This window comes from Micropterus salmoides, unplaced genomic scaffold (assembly GCF_014851395.1).
Source record: "Micropterus salmoides isolate LMB-PRFRI ecotype aquatic unplaced genomic scaffold, ASM1485139v1 Ms_hic_scaffold_21, whole genome shotgun sequence".
NCBI classification, from domain to species: Eukaryota; Metazoa; Chordata; class Actinopteri; order Centrarchiformes; family Centrarchidae; genus Micropterus; species Micropterus salmoides.
In genome coordinates this window covers 28082002-28099344 of record NW_024041262.1, presented here as the reverse complement: position 1 = coordinate 28099344, position 17343 = coordinate 28082002, and the positions used below count along the sequence as shown (strand labels likewise).

The 17343-nt window shown below is 44.5% G+C and overlaps 1 pseudogene; it reads left to right on the top strand.

The window, feature by feature from the left end:
- The first annotated feature begins 860 nt into the window (after positions 1-860).
- Positions 861-5790, top strand: LOC119915881 (annotated as a pseudogene).
- The last annotated feature ends 11553 nt before the right edge of the window (positions 5791-17343 follow it).

Genomic DNA, 17343 nt, shown 5'->3' with positions numbered 1-17343 from the left:
TCTTGTGCGTCTTTGTGATTTTCAATTCCTGGTTTATTTTGCAGTTGTCTTTGTTTCCTGTTCAGTCTTATTAGTCTTACGTGTCTCACCTGTGTTTAATTATCCTGCCCCCTCTGTTGCTTTCAAAAGGTTTGCTTGTTCCCTTTCTTCTTGTTGGATCATTGCAGCTCGTTGTGCTCTGTCTCCTCTGTTTAGTATGTTCCTGCCCGTGACCGTGTCTGTTTTTGGATCTTGGTTTGCGTTTTGCCCTCTCTGGATTTTTGTTTAGACTCAGCCACTCCCACTTAGTGTGCTCACATTAGTTGTATAAATCTAAAGACTGAACCTGCTTATTGGAATGGACCCAGCAGATACCTATTCTGATGACTTTGTGGACATGTTGTCTGACTTTTTTGAACTGTTGAGTAAATGAAAGGGGGTCAGTAGTCAAAGGTACAAGGAAGTCATCAGTTCTAGGGCTCAGGGAGTGTTGCTAGCCTAGCCATGGCTGAAAAACTTTGTACCAGGCTGGCATGCTGGCTTCATCCACACACCTGCTACTTAATCTGCCCGAGTCCATTTGGTGGTCCAACTGACACTTGTCCCTGGTTCTTCGTCAGTGGTCCGACCGACCCTTGCTCCCAGGTTCCAGTTGATGGTTCGACTGACCGAGGTCAGTAATAAGGCAGCTGCAGCCGAGCTAGGAACTGGCAACTGGATAACCAGGCTTGGTACTGGCAACAGAGAAGCCGGGCTTGGAACCGCCAACAGGGCAGTCGGGCTTGGAACCGCCAACAGGAAAATCGGGCTTGGAACCGCCAACAGGACAGCCGGGCTTGGTACTGGCAACTGGGCAGCGGGCTGAGTAGGGCAACAGGGAAGCTGGTAACTGTTGCCCTACTCAGCCTGGCTGCCCAGTTGCCAGTACCAAGCCCGGTTGTCCTACTGACGGTTCCAAGCCTAGCTTGGCCAGTTCCTAGCCAGCTGCATTATTCCTGACCTCGTCGCCGGCCTCCTTCTGGGCCTCTAGAGGAACCTCGTCTTTGTCATCAGCATTGTTTTGTCAGTTGTTCATTTGTTTCTGTGCCGTTTTATTTTGTTAAGGTCTCATTGGTTTCATCTCATGAAGCTCTAAACATCTACTCACTACAGTTGAGTACAGCTCCGACTGCTTTTACATCCTCTTTATGATGCACAGCTGAACTAACAGAGGAGCACAGGCTGCTTTACAATCTGAATAAACTCCCCTCTTCAGGATGAGTTTGTGTGCACTGAACAGAGACTAGACAGTTATTTAGGCAAACATACGAATCACATCGGACATCCTGCTACATCCTGGTTGTTAAAAATATCTACACACACAGAGTCGTCTGTTTCAGCCTCAATCTTACCGACCACAATGCCACAGGGAATGGAGAGAACATGATCCCTGCAGGAACGTAATGAAACTGACTCTATTGTCTGTCTCTGGATCTGCTTTTGGATTCTCCTTAACTTTATCAACAGCAGCTGCACTTTACAGAATGTTAGCTAGCAGCAGTTCTCCATTTGCGACTTTTAATTTACTACAGTCCCTCCCTCGCCCCTGACCCTGACCCTGACCTAACTACCACAACTACATGATGTAAAGCTAATGCTAACCTAATGCTAACCGTAACCCTCATTTATTTATTAAAATGCACCCTGGGAGTCGTAGTTGACTCTCCTTCAGTTTTTATTTCCACAGCTGACTTTTTATCAAAGAACCAGATATTTTCTGACACAGTTGTACATCTTTTGTTGTGAGTGTTTCATGCTGATCCAAACTTTAAAGAGCTCTGGGAGTCATAAACATTGTAAAATTAATGGGACTCTCACTGCAGGAGTCTGAAATAACTCGCCCCACTCTGTAGGTGCAGAGTTGGTGATCCAGTATAAGGGCAAAACATGGTACGAGTAGGAGAACGCCACCTGGCCCAGCTGGCCCAGACGTGCGACCCATGTGATCATACTCAATGTGTGCAGAACTCTGTCCTCAACGGGACGATATTGTGTTTCCCCAGTTTGTCCAACTCCACTCCTGTCCTGCAACACCAGGTGAGTCCCCACAACATGCTGGCGTGTCAGGTTTGGGTGCCAACAATGTTATGTAATGCAAATGTACACACACTTAAGGACATAGGTTTCCATCTGTTCAGCCAATTGCTTTATTGGTGTGGAACAGCAGATGTTCTTTATTAACCTTTTGATTATAAATACGAGAGAGAGACATCAGGGACATCAGAGCGTTCAGACACACCGACATCTGGATTTTCATCAACTCACTTCAGCAGAAATCTGACAATGAAGGTAAGTTTTTAACTTTAACTTTAGCTCTCTGTCTAAATGTTTATCAGCAGTTTGAACAGAATAACAGATAAAGTAAGATTATTTAAAATACAAAAGGTTTAAATAGTTTATTTTATCTGCTTACAGCAACACGTAAACACTTTTTTAAATATTGAAAGGTAAACCTTCAGCACCAACCACAGCAGGGTCTCCCTGCTCTGCTGCAGAGGCCATTCCTCAGAAAATCTTTAAAATCTACATTAAAAAAACTAAATAACCTGTCTGTTCCAGCTGGTATCAGTCGTCTTCCTCCTCCTGGCTCCTCTGTTGAGCAGCTGCAAGCCCCTCGTCCTCCCACTGGACTGCAGTGACATCTATAACCATGATCGCAGTCGACCCAGTGGAGTGTACACCATCTATCCCATCGGAGCCACCTCTGCTGTCCAGGTACACTTCATCCTCTCTGGGACATTAAAGAGATAAAAGTGTATGACTTTCAATAGAGTTAGTAACTTGCAGTAATGGGATGCATCACCAGTAGTACTACTACAGGTTTATATATTTAATATTCCCAGGTGGATAAACTGACTAATGTGTGTGTGTGTGTCTGTGTGTAGGTGTACTGTGACATGGACTCACTAGGAGGACGGTGGATGGTGAGTATTTTAACTCAAGTACCAAATCTGGCTCAGCAGTTCTCAAATCCAGGACCTGTTCAGATTGATCAGAGGCCTCCCATGAACTCTACCAAGCTAGCTCTGCTGTTACACAATCAATGATCAGTGCACAACTTCCTTCAGTCGGTACGCCTTGTTAACCAAAGATATTGATGGAATGTAGGGGAATACATTTGAAGCAGCAACCAGTTGAGACCAGGAACGAGACAGGAGAACTGACCTGATGCACAAAGTGGTTTGTACTAAAGCCAGCTGTTTAAGACACAGACTACTCAGAGACTGCTCACTACAGGTGTGATGATCATTTTAAAGAGTCATGTGCATCAATAAACCCTGTGTTCACAGACAGGATTCTGACTTTCATTAAAGAACTTAAAGCAGACCACATTTTCCTCCACAGGAATTAGCTTAACACAACAGGACATAACCTCTAAAGTGGCAGAGGTCTACTGAGGCAGCTTTAGCAGTGGGACAGTTGTTGTCTGTTAGCTAAACCATGCTAGTCGGGTTAGCCAATGTACGTATATGTTAAATGCAAATAAGAAATCAGAGCTGACAGAGTCTCACGTGTTATTCACATCTACTGTTTAGGAGTGCTCTAGTTTTCCAGTAAGTTCCTGAAAAACCAGACAAAGAGTGGCGGATCACACACCACCCAACAAGTGGTTTGTACTAAAGCCAGCTGTTTAAGACAGAGACTGCTCAGTCTCACTCTGACTCTAAAGTGCCAGAGGTCCAGACATTATCAGTGTGTCTGTTGTTCCTGACCCGGATAGACGAAGCCAGCAGCTGGTTTATGTGATGTACTTCCTGAATGAAGGCTTACCACTGGTTCAAACCTTTGTGCCTGGAAACATGATTCCTGTCAGGTATCTGGTGTGTTTAGCTAGTTTTCCCTCCATCCCGTCCCCCCAGGTGTTCCAGAGGAGGATGGACGCACCGTGAACTTCTACAGGGGCTGGGATCAGTACAAGATGGGCTTTGGTATCGCTGCTGGAGAGTACTGGCTCGGTGAGAAACCAAACCTAACTAACTAAAAATGTGACTTTGTGAAACTCACTGTTCATAACGTTCAAACATCAAACTGAAGTTTGCAGGTGTAAGGATCCAGTCAGCTCATGGTTTAGTACAGTACATGATGTTGATGGTTAAAAACTCCACCTCATGAGTTTTTATGTGTTTGTGTTCAGGTCTTGAGACTCTCTTCCACCTGACTCTGAGGAAGAAGTACGAGTTGCTGGTCGACATGGAGGACTTCAGTGGAAACAAAGCGTTCGCTCGTTACTCCTCGTTCTCCATCGACTCAGAGTCCTACGATACAGACTGCATGTATCTGGATTCAGTAATGGAGGGGCAGGTGAGGAAGCAGCAGAAGTTGTTTTGTGTTTTTCTGAGTTTCCACAAGAAGGTGATTTTCCCTAAAGTCTCTCTGAAGGACTGGCCTTATACTGGATTATTTGGGCGGTCCTTATGCTAATGACTGATGCAGAGCTGCACCAATCAGTGGTCTGCTTCTGTTTCATGAATCACATTCAGGTGTCTGTACCCCAGAGACTCTCTGCAGTCCATTTATCTGGACTCACTTTAGGTTGTTATGTTTCAGTAACAGAAGTACAGATAGTATCTGTAGGAGTCGTAGCTGAGATAAATACCAGTACCCGTCATCGACACCACCTGTCAGGTTTGAACTGATTATAAACTGGAAATAATTTATATATTAATGTTGATTTTTTAATATAACAATGGTTTGATTCAAATACAAAAAACTCATTATTAATTCAATATTTTATTAAATCATCCTGATAAAGTGACACATAAAGCACATTGATGATAAAAGTGGCATTTTAAAAAATGTCTCTAAAAATGGTTCGGACATGGATTTATTTCATTACTGAGAAATAATCAGTCCGGATATTATGATTATGATTAAAATGTCGTGACCTCTGGTGTCTGTGGATGAGTTTGTAAAATATAAGATTTTCCTACATCATCCAGGTGAAACACTGAGTCATCATAAACGACCTGCTGGTGACTTCAGCTGTCTGGACCATAACTGGTCTCATCAGTCTGTCTGATAGAGGATGCAGACTGTGAAAAGTTCAGCTGATACTTATAGATAATGCAAATTTACTAACCCTGTGGTTCTTCTGTATGTCTGTAGGAGACTCATTGAGTATTCACAACGGACAGAAGTTCTCCACCTTTGACAAAGACCAGGACTCCTCCTCTAGCAACTGTGCCAGATCATACCTGGGGGCGTTCTGGTACAACAACTGTCACCATACAAACCCCAACGGGGTTTATCGTTGGGGGGCTGACAAGACCATCTTTGCTGTTGGAGTGGAGTGGTACCATTGGAAGGGTTATGACTACTCCCTGAAGGCCATCAGCATGAAGATCCGTCCTGTGCAGTAGTTCTCCAGGACCAACGTACAGCAGAATATCAGCAGCTGATCTCTCTCCTCATTTCTTTCTCTTTCTCTCATTAAGCATGTAATCTCACAACGGGCCTTATTTTCCTGAAACTGGGCACGAGCACAATCCACCAGCAGCAGAACACCAACTCAGATTAGTCCTTTTTGTTACCATCTGTGTGTGTGAGCAGCTGCTGGCTGGAAAGTCTTCAGTCAAACAGCTGTTGGTGTAGAGAAATGAGTCTCTGCTGGTTCAGATGTTACCTTCAGTCTGCTGGCTGCAACTAAACACACTCAGCTTTAAAGTCAAACTCACTAGTTTCAACACAACGTTTGGTGGAGGTTTGAAACCCTAATGTGAATCATTATCTGCTGTACGCTGACAATAAATGAGAAGCTGAGCATGAAGCTGATCTGATGTCTTCACTGTGTCTCCTGTGTCTCTGTCTGGATTCTCTCTGGTCAGAAGTTTGAAGCAAACTGCTCCTCCAGCAGCAGTTTCTCAAATCCTGTAGTGCAACTTAAAGGTAAAATTCTATCAAATGCTACAGACTTGCTCAGCATCCCAATCTTTACAAGTTTACTGAATTTCGTTACCATTCACTGGTCCTGGTCAGGCGGCTTGCCCGACTCTGGTTCTGGTGCCCATACCCATACCATATATTAGTAGTACTTTCATTTCCAGTACAGGTGCTGGTCATATAATTAGAATATCATCAAAAAGTTTATTTATTTCAGTTATTCCATTCAAAAAGTGAAACTTGGATATTATATTCATTCATTACACACAGACTGATATATTTCAAATGTTTATTTAATTTAATTGTGAATTACTGCAGCAATGCGGCGTGGCATGGAGTCCATCAGTCTGTGGCACTGCTCAGGTGTTATGAGAGCCCAGGTTGCTCTGATAGTGGCCTTCAGCTCTTCTGCATTGTTGGGTCTGGCGTATCGCATCTTCCTCTTCACAATACCCCATAGATTTTCTATAGGGTTGAGGTCAGGCCAGTTTGCTGGCCAATTAAGAACAGGGATACCATGGTCCTTAAACCAGGAACTGGCAGCTTTGGCACTGTGTGCAGGTGCCAAGTCCTGTTGGAAAATGAAATCTGCATCTGCATCTCCATCTCAACGTGGATTCTGTGCCTCTCCTCTCTTCCTCCAGACTCTGGGACCTTGATTTCCAAAGGAAATGCAAAATTTACTTTCATCAGAGAACATAACTATGGACCACTCAGCAGCAGTCCAGTCCTTTTTGTCTTTAGCCCAGGCGAGACGCTTCTGACGCTGTGTCTTGTTCAAGAGTGGCTTGACACAAGGAATGCGACAGCTGAAACCCGTGTCTTATTATGGGGTTGATCCGCTTTATAGCTTTGATGGGTGCAAGAATAGGATACGACCCCCACATCATATAGACATGTTTTCTAGCGATCCATCGTTAATGTGTTGTGTAGGATTTCTGCGAAGTTTCTCATGGAGGGAGAGAGTAATGCGCCCATCAAGCTGTTAAAAGCAGGCGTCTGACGGCTTACGCTGAAAGAGCAATTGTAGAAAACATCCGACTGTTCAATGTAAGGAGCTATAGTCTATAGTTTATACGGCTCTAAGTCGACGTAGACATCAAACGCCAGAGTTAATGACATGAGGCAGACGTCCTGTAGGCATAGGTGTGATGCATACATATGAGATAGCTGCCTCCTTCTGTCATGTGTAACATCGGATTTAGACAAAATGTTTTTATCTCATCCCACAGGGATATATATATATATAGGATGTAATATGTCCTGACACCATTTGAACACATGACATTTGTCTGTATATCATTGCAGGTATTCGTCGTTTTAGATCAATATACCGTGAGTTTATTTAAAAATAAGTTTGATCTTCATGTAGACACATGTGTAATATTATTATTATATTATAGGATGTAACACATCCTTCTGAAATCAGATGAATATTATCTATCCTTTTTTAAAGATTTGCTTGGTGACATAATCCTATGGTGACATGTCTTGACTAGTCAGCACTTCCTGTGTAATGTTTTTTCACAACATTTAGCCTATATAAAAGGGCTGAGATTGAACATTCTTATAAATGTTGATAAATAAAATTCAGTATATTAGGACATATGGGTCTATGTAAATTTAGTGCACTGTTTATATATAGTCTATCATACTAATTCTAAGGACTCACCTTTTCCCCCCTTCCCCCCCATTCGCATCAGGGGATGTCTCGATGCGAATGGGGGTTTAAGATCGTAAAATGTCATAAATAAGGCATATGTGTTTTTGGGGTATAAGTTGGGGACAAAGGCACATGACGGTAAGATATTTTTAAAATTGTATTCATGTATAATGGTATACCCTATTGAGTAGTGCCTTGAACATGTGGGTAGGCAACCTATATGATTAATTTGTAAACCACTCAGGTCCCTTTGTCATGAGTTGTAGTTTTTGCCATTTGGAACCTGCTTCGCCGGTGGCCCAGCCGACTCCTGTACCCTCGTCGGTGGTCCGACCGGCACCTGCTTCGCCGGTGGCCCAGCCGACTCCTGTTCCCTCGTCGGTGGTCCGACCAACACCAGCTTCGCCGGTGGCCCAGCTGACTCCTGTGCCCTCGTTGGTGGTCCGACCGGCACCTGCTTCGCCGGTGGCCCAGCCGATTCCTGTTCCTAGTGCTCCGTCGGTGGACCTACCGGCATCAGCTCCGTTGGTGGCCCAACCGACTCCAGCTCCTCGTGTCTGGTCCATGGTCCTCAGCCCAGTTGTCTCGTCGGTGGTCAGACCGACTCCAGCTCCTCGTGTCCGGTCCATGGTCCTCAGCCCAGCTGTCTCGTCGGTGGTCCCACCAACACCATCTCCGTTGGTGGTCCAGCCGATTCCTGTTCCTAGTGCTCAGTCAGTGGGCAGACCGACTCCAGCTCCTCGTGTCCAGTCCATGGTCCCCAGCCCAGCTGTCCAGTCGGTGGTCAGACCGACTCCAGCACCTCGTGTCTCGCCCGTGGCCCTCAGCCCAGCAGCTCAGTCCGTGGTCCTCAGCTGTGCTCTGCCACCGGAGATCCCAGGCTCCCTACGCCGGTCCCCGGCCCGACCTTTGGAGAAGCCTCGCCTTCTTCGGCCTCTGGTGGGTCCCTTCCATCATCTGCAACCCCTGCTGAGACCTTTGGAGAGATCTCGCCTTCATCGCCGGCCTCCTGCTCAGTCTCCGGAGCGATCTCTTCTTCGCTGCCAACCTCCAGGGAGGATTAGTTCCTGTCTATGGCCCCCTGCCCGGCCTCCAGAGAGGTCTCGCCTACGCCACCGGCCTTCAGGGAGGATTCGCCACCTTTGTCGGTCCCCCGCTTGGCCTCCAGTGGGTTTCCAGCCTCTTTGTTGGCCTTCCTGCCGTCCCCCTGAACAGTCCGGCCTCCAGGGCCGTACTCCGGGATGGCCACCTGAACTCTGTGGACCCTCTGGTCCTCCCGCCCAGTTGGGTCGTCCTCCCAGGCGACCTCCTGAACGTTGTTGCCTCCCTGTTCTGCCCGGCCTGTTGGGTCGTCCTCCGGGACGGCCTCCTGAACTCTGTTCTCCCCCTGATTTGCCCGGCCTCATGGGTCACCCTCCGGGACGACCCCCTGAACTCTGTTGCCCACCTGGTCTGTTGGGTTATCCTCCAGGACGACCCACTGAACTTTTTTTCCCCTCTGGACGCCTCGGTCAGCCTCCTGAACTGCCTTGCCCTGCCTGTTTGACCTCCCCCCTGTACTCTGGTCCCCTTCTGTCTGCTGCTGTCTGCAGTTTTTTGTTTTTTCTGGCCCTCCTCCTGTCCTCCCTCCGCCCACCCTGGTTTGGCTCTTGCCCTCCTCCGGTCCTCCCTCTGCCCACCCGGGGGCTGCATGGACACTTTGTTTTGGGATTGTTTGGTTCTTGCTTTGAAGGAACGTCTGGGATCCGTTCCTTGAGAGGGGGGTACTGTCATGAGTTGTAGTTTTTGCCATTTGTTTCTGGTGTCCTTCTGTTTACCTGTTCTTCTTGTTTCCTTGTCCTTAGTGTTTATGTCTTGTCTGGTGTTCTAGCTTCTAGTCCTGTGTTGTTTTGATATTGCTTTGGTTTGGTAGTCTACTTGTTATATTGTTTCTTAATCACTGCCTTAACTCTTGTTCCTGCGTTTTAGTTCTTTGTCCTTGTTCCCAGTCCTGTACCTTAGTTCATGTTAAGTGTTCACTCTGGTCTGTTTTGTGTTCAGTAACCTGTGTTCCGTCTGTTCCCCCGGTTGTCACTCTGCCTGCATGTCAGTCTCTCTATTTCCCTCTGCTCACTGTCTCTCTCTGTCTGCCTCGTTAATCTCATGTCCTTCACCTGTGTTGCTCCCGCCCTGCTCATTAGTCCCTGTGTGTTTGTGTATATAGATGCCTGGTGTTTCTGTCTTGTCTTGGTCGGGTCATGTATGCTGTCTCCTGGAGTTGCTGTGGTGTCTCCTGTTGTTTGTCGTGTCTCCCGGTCGTGTTACGCTGCTCCCTTTGGATCTCTGTTTGGACTACCTTAGTTTTTGGACTCTGTATTCAGCCACTCACCTGTAAGTGTGCTCGCTTTTGGTTTGTTCATTAAAACCCCTTTGTACTGTACCTCTTCCTACCTTGGTCCTGCGTTTGGGTCCTCCAACCAGCTCAACCCTGCCTCACCCACACCAAACCGTGACACCCTTGTTGTTGTGATATTCTAGAATATCTATTGAAGCAAAATGTTATGTGCAGTGTGATGTCACAGATGTAGTCCAGTAGTTCTTTTTTGTTTTTAATTACATGGCTCCGAGGGATCTGACATAATCTCGATATATATATATATATATATATATATATACATATACATATATACATATACATACATATACATACATACATACATACATACATACATACATACATACATACATACATATACGGTACATTTTAATACATTAACTGATTTAGGTTGTTTAAAAAAGCAGTTAACCCAAAATGTGACTCGTTCTACCTGACTTTGCCATAGTAAATATTCTCTTTACATCTAACACAAAAATATAATACATTGGCCTTTGTGTGCTTTACAGCCATTAACTGCGTCTCATATGCTCCACTACTGATCACTACTGAAGTGACAGCACAGGGTTGCAGAACTGAATCTCTGAGGGAAAACAGGTCTTACCCTGAGGCTGAAGGTACATGTATCCCTGTTTATTTTAACACATGTACCTATACATAATTATAGGTTGTTTTAGAGGTTAAGAATATGAGTGCCCAGATTGTACATTGGAGTGAGGACGAACAGTTGGTTGAGACGGAATCTGCCAGTGTTTCTCAATCTTTGGGACCTTTGGGACATGATTTATGTTGATTGACCGAAGATGAGCTATCTTCCTGGCATGCTAGTGGTTTTCCTGAGGACCATACAACACACAGTAAGCCTTCTATCTCTGTAGATAACAAACACTCTACACTATGGATGACATTGCAAGCCCGAGAGTATCAGCGATTGGTTAGACTCTTTAAAGCCATTTTGTATACTAGCAGAGTGACACAATCTCTAGCTGTTAAGAATTCTACCCAGCTAGCTTTTTTAATGCTAAAAACCCATCAACAAATTAGAAAGGAGAGTCTGCGACTTCGGAATGAACATTTAGAATTAAAAGCTAAAATAGACCATATGTCACAAAATTCAAAAGCCTAAGAGTTTATACTGTGTCTGATTTTTACATTCTGTTTTGGCTGCATTTTTAATCATGAGTCAAACGCCTGTGCAAATCATTTCACCAAAAACGAGTCTCCCCTGTAACAAGCGACGAGAGTGATTATGAAGAATTGGATTTCTCTAGTATCTCAGATGTAATGAATGAGTTTAATCGTAATGTCATCCAATCAGGTTTAGAATCTGAACAACAGCTCTGGGATGCATCGGTAGCATATGATCAGTCTCTGTCCGGTTTAGAACATTATTTTGACAATGATGACTTTGATTTGGATATGACCGCCGCTGAAAGTCTTCATCATAACTTGGGCATTTTGAAGGGTAACGTCTCAGATTATATTGAACCAGAGGACTCGGCTCCCTCTCCCCTCACATATGCCGGCCGCCCTGCGTTCACTGATGTATCTCTCACCTCGCAGACAAACGCCGTTCACACAGACAGGAACGTCTCACCCTTCATAACCAGGGGGAAGTTCTGTGTCTGAGAGACAAAATAATCAATTTGGCTCCAAAACAAATGAGCAAAGCCATCTCTATAGCCGAGAGCTGTCTGCTCTCATACATAAGGCCGGGGGTTTGGAGGGGTTTAATATTACAGAGAGAAAAAAATTTACGGTGTCACTCCTGAAAATCTGCGCGCGTCGCTGCATGCTCTAAAACATCAGTTAACAGAAGTTGTTGATTTTTCATCAAGAGTAGCTGCTCCTGACGGTCAACTAAATGTGATCCTGAGAGGACCCTCCATGGCCAGTGATGCAAGTCGTGTTCTAAATGCTGCTGACGCTATAACACATCGACATTTCTTAATGAAGTTGAGCAGATTATGCAAAGCAATTCCAGAATGAGATCCGACGATGAATTGGACATTGTTGTTACGGTGGCCTTAAACAAGCGTGGGGGAGGAGGGTTGCGGCTGAAATTAGGGAATATCCCATACGACGACATTATTCAAAAGAAATCAGCGTGTCTATATGTCCCTACAAACACTGACAATAATCTTTGTTTTTCTTACTGCATCTCCTGCTCTCAACTCGGTCAGCATGCACAACAACTCCAGACAGATGTCGGCTTTAATGCAGACCATAAAGTCGCCCTGTCTGACGTATCTAAATTTGAACGCTTTTTGGATGTTAAGATTATCGTGTTTCATCACAATCGAGGCACAAAAAAGTTGGATTTGTATCAGACGCATGAACATGGCTGTCTGATGGCTGTCGTGTGCAGAGTACTTCTGGCCTTTGTTCAGACTGTGGTCGCATATACAGATCATCAGATTGTTTTAACAGACATGAAACCTTGAGAGATTCGTTACAAATACTGCAAAGACTGTGGTCATCGTTTTCCTGTAAAAACAGGCGGTGTAGGACATAAATGTCAGAGAGGGAGGAGCGATCATTGTGGGGATGATTTAGCATCAGATGTTCAACATCAATGTTCTATACAGCCCGAAAAACTCTCTGCACCCCCAGACTAAATATGTGTTTTATGACTTTGAAACGCGTCCGACGGTAAACACGAGGCCATGTTTGTATGTGCTATTGATTTTGAGAGCGAGCGTTGGTGTGCCTCAGGAGTGGACTGTGTTGACCTCTTTGTGAAAAAATACAGGCAGCCAAAAAATACGGTTATGACAACATGTCTGACAGTGAAAGAGCAAAACTCATCGACACAGTTCGCCACAAAACGTTTGATTTTCATGCCGAGCTGAGATCATATGGGACCAACGCAAGGCGCGCTTAGCAAACCGCGAGGCATTCATCGGTTGTACGGTATTGATCCTTTTGATTACACTACACTCGCATCATGCTACATGTCTGTATTCAAAACGCAATTCCTGCCTCCCAACACCTTGGCGTTAACGTGCGAGGGCGCGTATGTAAACCAGTACAAGACGTACTCCAGTGTTTCCATACAGTGGCTTGAATATGAGGCAGTGAAAAACAGCGTTGAGATACGTCACGCTCTCAGTCACGGTGAGAAACAATTAGGTCCCTATCATGTTGATGGGTTTAGTGAACAGCGCGGTACCCGCACCGCTTCTGAATTTTCTGGTTGTTTCTGGCACAGGTGCCCCAAGTGCTACAATCCTGGACACACAAACACTGTGAATAACATTGTGTTCGGTGTTCTCCAGGCAGTTTACTGCTAAAATACAGGCCCTTAGACAGTCCCACAAGCTTCAGGTCAGGGTGATGTGGGAGTGTGAAGGGAGGAGGCAAAGAAAACAGATGGGAGAGCTTATGAAGCACCGACAAGGCTCAACCCCCGAGACGTCCTGTTTGGGGTCGTACAAATGCGTACAGACTGCATTACAAAGCTGCTGAGAATGACAAAATACACTACTATGACTTCACGTGCTTTATCCAACTGTGCAAGCCCGTAAACGCTATCCAGTAGGTCATCCTAAAGTCATTTTTCGAGACTTTGAACCGATTGAAAAGTATTTTGGACTGATAAAATGTACCGTTCTGCCCCCTAGAGGTCTATACCATCCTGTGCTCCCTGTTCGCTGTAACGGTAAACTGATGTTCCCCTTATGCAGGACATGTACAGAGACTCTAAACCAGTCCACTGATTGCATCCACTCTGATCCTGAGAGGGCTCTCTTAGGACTTGGGTCAGTTTTGAGCTGCGGAAGGCTGTTGAAAAAGGTTATGTGCTAACCAAAATTGATGAAATGAGGCATTTTGATGATAATCTTTTCAAAGACTATGTAAAAACATTTTTACAGAGAAAACAGCAGTAGTTTTGACTAGGGTAACCTTTTTTCAAAGAACTAGAAATTTTCTAACACAGCTGGTCATCTTTTGTTCTGATGGTTCAACTGAGAGTTTCATGCTGATCCAAACCTTTCCGAGCTCTGTGAGTCATTAACATTGTCCCTGCAAAACTCCCTCAATGCAAAAGAGTCTCCACAAGCAGGTGGCGTGTCAGACACATGTAAGGTTCAAAGGTTTCCACCTGTTTTATTGCTTTCAAACAGCCTTTTTTCTGTGATTTATTAAACTTCAGATCAGGGGCGATTCTAGGATCAGACCTTTAGGGGTGCTCAGCCCCTAAAGAGAATGTCGCATGCATACAATGCTTTGCAAAAGGGTAATGGTAGTGGAGAGTATAAGTAGAGAGGAGCTGGTGCAGAGCTGAGCGGGTCAATCAAGGGCGCCACTTCGTATTGAAAAGTGGTGGGGACATAAGGGCTTAGATCAGGGGTGTGATGATACATTTGGGTCATGAGACGTGACGATGCATGTGAACAAGACAAGAAGATTTTTAGCACTATCTAGATTAAACATTTGATGCTGAAATATATGTGCGGGGGGTCTTTTTATGTGAGGGAAAACTATATTGCATTGTGTGTTTTCTTATTGTGCAAATCAACCATTCTCAAAGCATTTTCATTTATTAGTTAACATTTCTTGGTGCTGTTTTTCAGAAAATTTTTAACAAATGCTTTCTAAAAGTGATCGGGAAAAACTCCATTTACAGTTACTAATCCAAGTAACACTGCGGTACTCAGTTACTGAATGCAGCATTCTTGACGTGAATGCACAACCGGGCGGCAGGTCAGCTGCACCGGACCTGATGTTCTTCAAGTCAGCTGTTAGTATAATGTTACCATATTACTTACATAATCTCAGCATATTCAATACATTTTCATGTACTGTATAGTTTACCACTAGTTTAGGCCTTTTATGAATATTATGTTCCAGTTACTAGTGTTGGGAAGTAACTAGTTACATGTTATTTAGTTACTTTTAGTTAATTTAATTACAAACTGTAATCAAGTAGAAGTAGGTAGGGCGCATGCACACGCAGCGACCGGCAGCAGTAGCAGTAGTGTGGAATTTGTTTTAGTTTTTCTGTTTTGGTTCTACAGTTTCTAGTGATGTTAGAGCCTTTGTGTTACATTTGGTGGACTGATCTCCACAAGCCACAGAAATCATGTTACTTACTACTGGCATGGAGTGGCTGGCACTCGTGGTGTTGCTGTCGGCGTCCTACCTGGTCCAAGGCCGGGACACCCTCCAACAAGTAAGATCCAGTACACCAGAGACTTTCTGCTTGGATTCAACAACCCTACGAACACCAAGCCACCTTCTGACTTGGTCTTCCCCAACTTGGAGGAGCTTGATCACGCTTGGGGAAGAGGGACACACTGGAGCACCTCTCCGCAAAGTGAGGAAGCGGGGCCGGAGAGGAGGATTCGAGCGAGACGGTAACCCCTGGCTCGCATCGCCCTGCCTTCTGTCATCCTGGCCAATGCCCGGTCACTCCGCAACAACGACGATCTCCAGGCCCATGTCCGTTATCAGCACGAATTTAAGGCAGCTTGCATCCTGGCGCTGATGGAAACATGGCTCGGGGAGAAGGACCTGGACAGCGAGATGGCAATAGACGGGTTTGGTGCGCCGCTGCACACGGACCGAGAGACTGCAATCACCGGCGAGTCGCGAGGTGGGGGAGTGTGTTTGTACATCAATGAACGCTGGTGCAAAAATTTTATTGTGAGAGCGTCAGTATGCACCAAGGACATTGAACAGCTCTCTGTGTCTACGTAACCACCCTATTTACCACGGGAATTCCCACAGATTTTTGTAACTGTGTTGTATATTCATCCAAAGGCGAATGAGATTTGATTGATTTATTAATTATTTCTGCATATCGCACTTATTTACAGAGGGGAAAAGTTCTCACCAAAAGGGTGAAGCTTTGTTACAAAGTGGTTCTCAACCTTTTTTGGACCAGCCCCCTATCCATTATCCAGGGCCCTTAAAGCTCCCCATCAAAAAGATGTTGACATTTTCCCTGAATATCGCTGATTATCATTATTGTTGTTACTATTGTTGTTAAAACCATGAAAACGCACATAAGTTAATTAACAACACTTTTATGTCTTTCCCAGGGACCAAAAAGCCATGTCAATAGTAATTATATTTAATCAATAAGTGAATGTTCCACTCAGAAACAAAGAGACCATTTTCTTGGATGGTGCACTTAAATTGGGGGGGTTGGGGGTCCTTCTCCAGGAGATTTTGAGCATTAAAGACATAATTTCCTGCATTTTGGTAAAGATTTTCACCAATTTATGGAAATGGAAATGTTTTTAAGGGGAAACACAAAATTCAGGTGGAAGGTGACAATTCAAAATATAAAAATATATCAGAATATAAAGCAGTAAGGCTCTCAGGTGTTCTTTATTGTTTAATAGTTTCTCCTGTAGATCAACTCAGGCCTAATATCATCCCTGCTGAGTCAACACACATGATTTAGTCTTCCATCCTTTTGTGTCTGTTGTTTGAGGAAGTAACTTCTTTAAATGTGATTTTGGCACCTTCTCAACTCAATGATAAATTAATTTATTTTAATTCAGTTATTAACTCCTGGACTTTAATAGGCTAGCTCCTCTGTTTTAACACGTTTTACATGTACTTAAACGGCATAACTGCGGGATAGAACGGCAAAGGCAAGTTTATTTGTATAGCACATTTCAACAACAAGGTAATTCAAAGTCCTTTACATGCTGGGTTTTTTGTGCAGGTATATTCACATACAGTCCCCTCCAGTACCAGTAAGGAAAATTCCTTTATTTTGGTTGTTCACTGAAGACATTTGGGTTTAAGATCAAAAGATGAGACAAGAGTTCAGAATTTCAGCTTTTATTTCCTGGTATTCACGTCTAGATGTGTTAAACAACTCAAACCACCCTTTGTTTGAACCCACCCATTTTTCAAGTGAGTAAAACTATTGGAACATGTGACTGACAGATGTTTGTTGTTGCCCAGCTGTTGCCTTTTAGGTTGATTATCCAAACATTAAATAGCTCTGCATGACTAGTCTAACTTTTCATCCTTGGTTCAAACCTGTAAAGACTGCATTTCCTGTTGAAGAGGATGAACAACATGAAGACCAGAGAGCTGTCTGTGGGAGAAAAGAGGGAAAATCAAGCAGAGCCATTGGACAAACATTGGGCAGAGCAAGCACAACAATTTGAACGTCCTGAAAAAGAAAGAAACTACTGGTGTACTGAGCAACAGCTATTTATGTGCTATATACTGAATGTGTGTGTGTTCACCTCCAGTCGTAGCCTTTGTGAAATCATTCCTACATCTGCAGTGACGAACACGACTCTCCGCCTCCCGTCGTCAATGATGAAAGCTCGGCTGTACAGGCGAGTGTGAATGCCTGTAGCCGTCTACTGAGGGTTTTCATAAACCATCTAAAAACACACACACACACACACACACACACACACACCACACACAC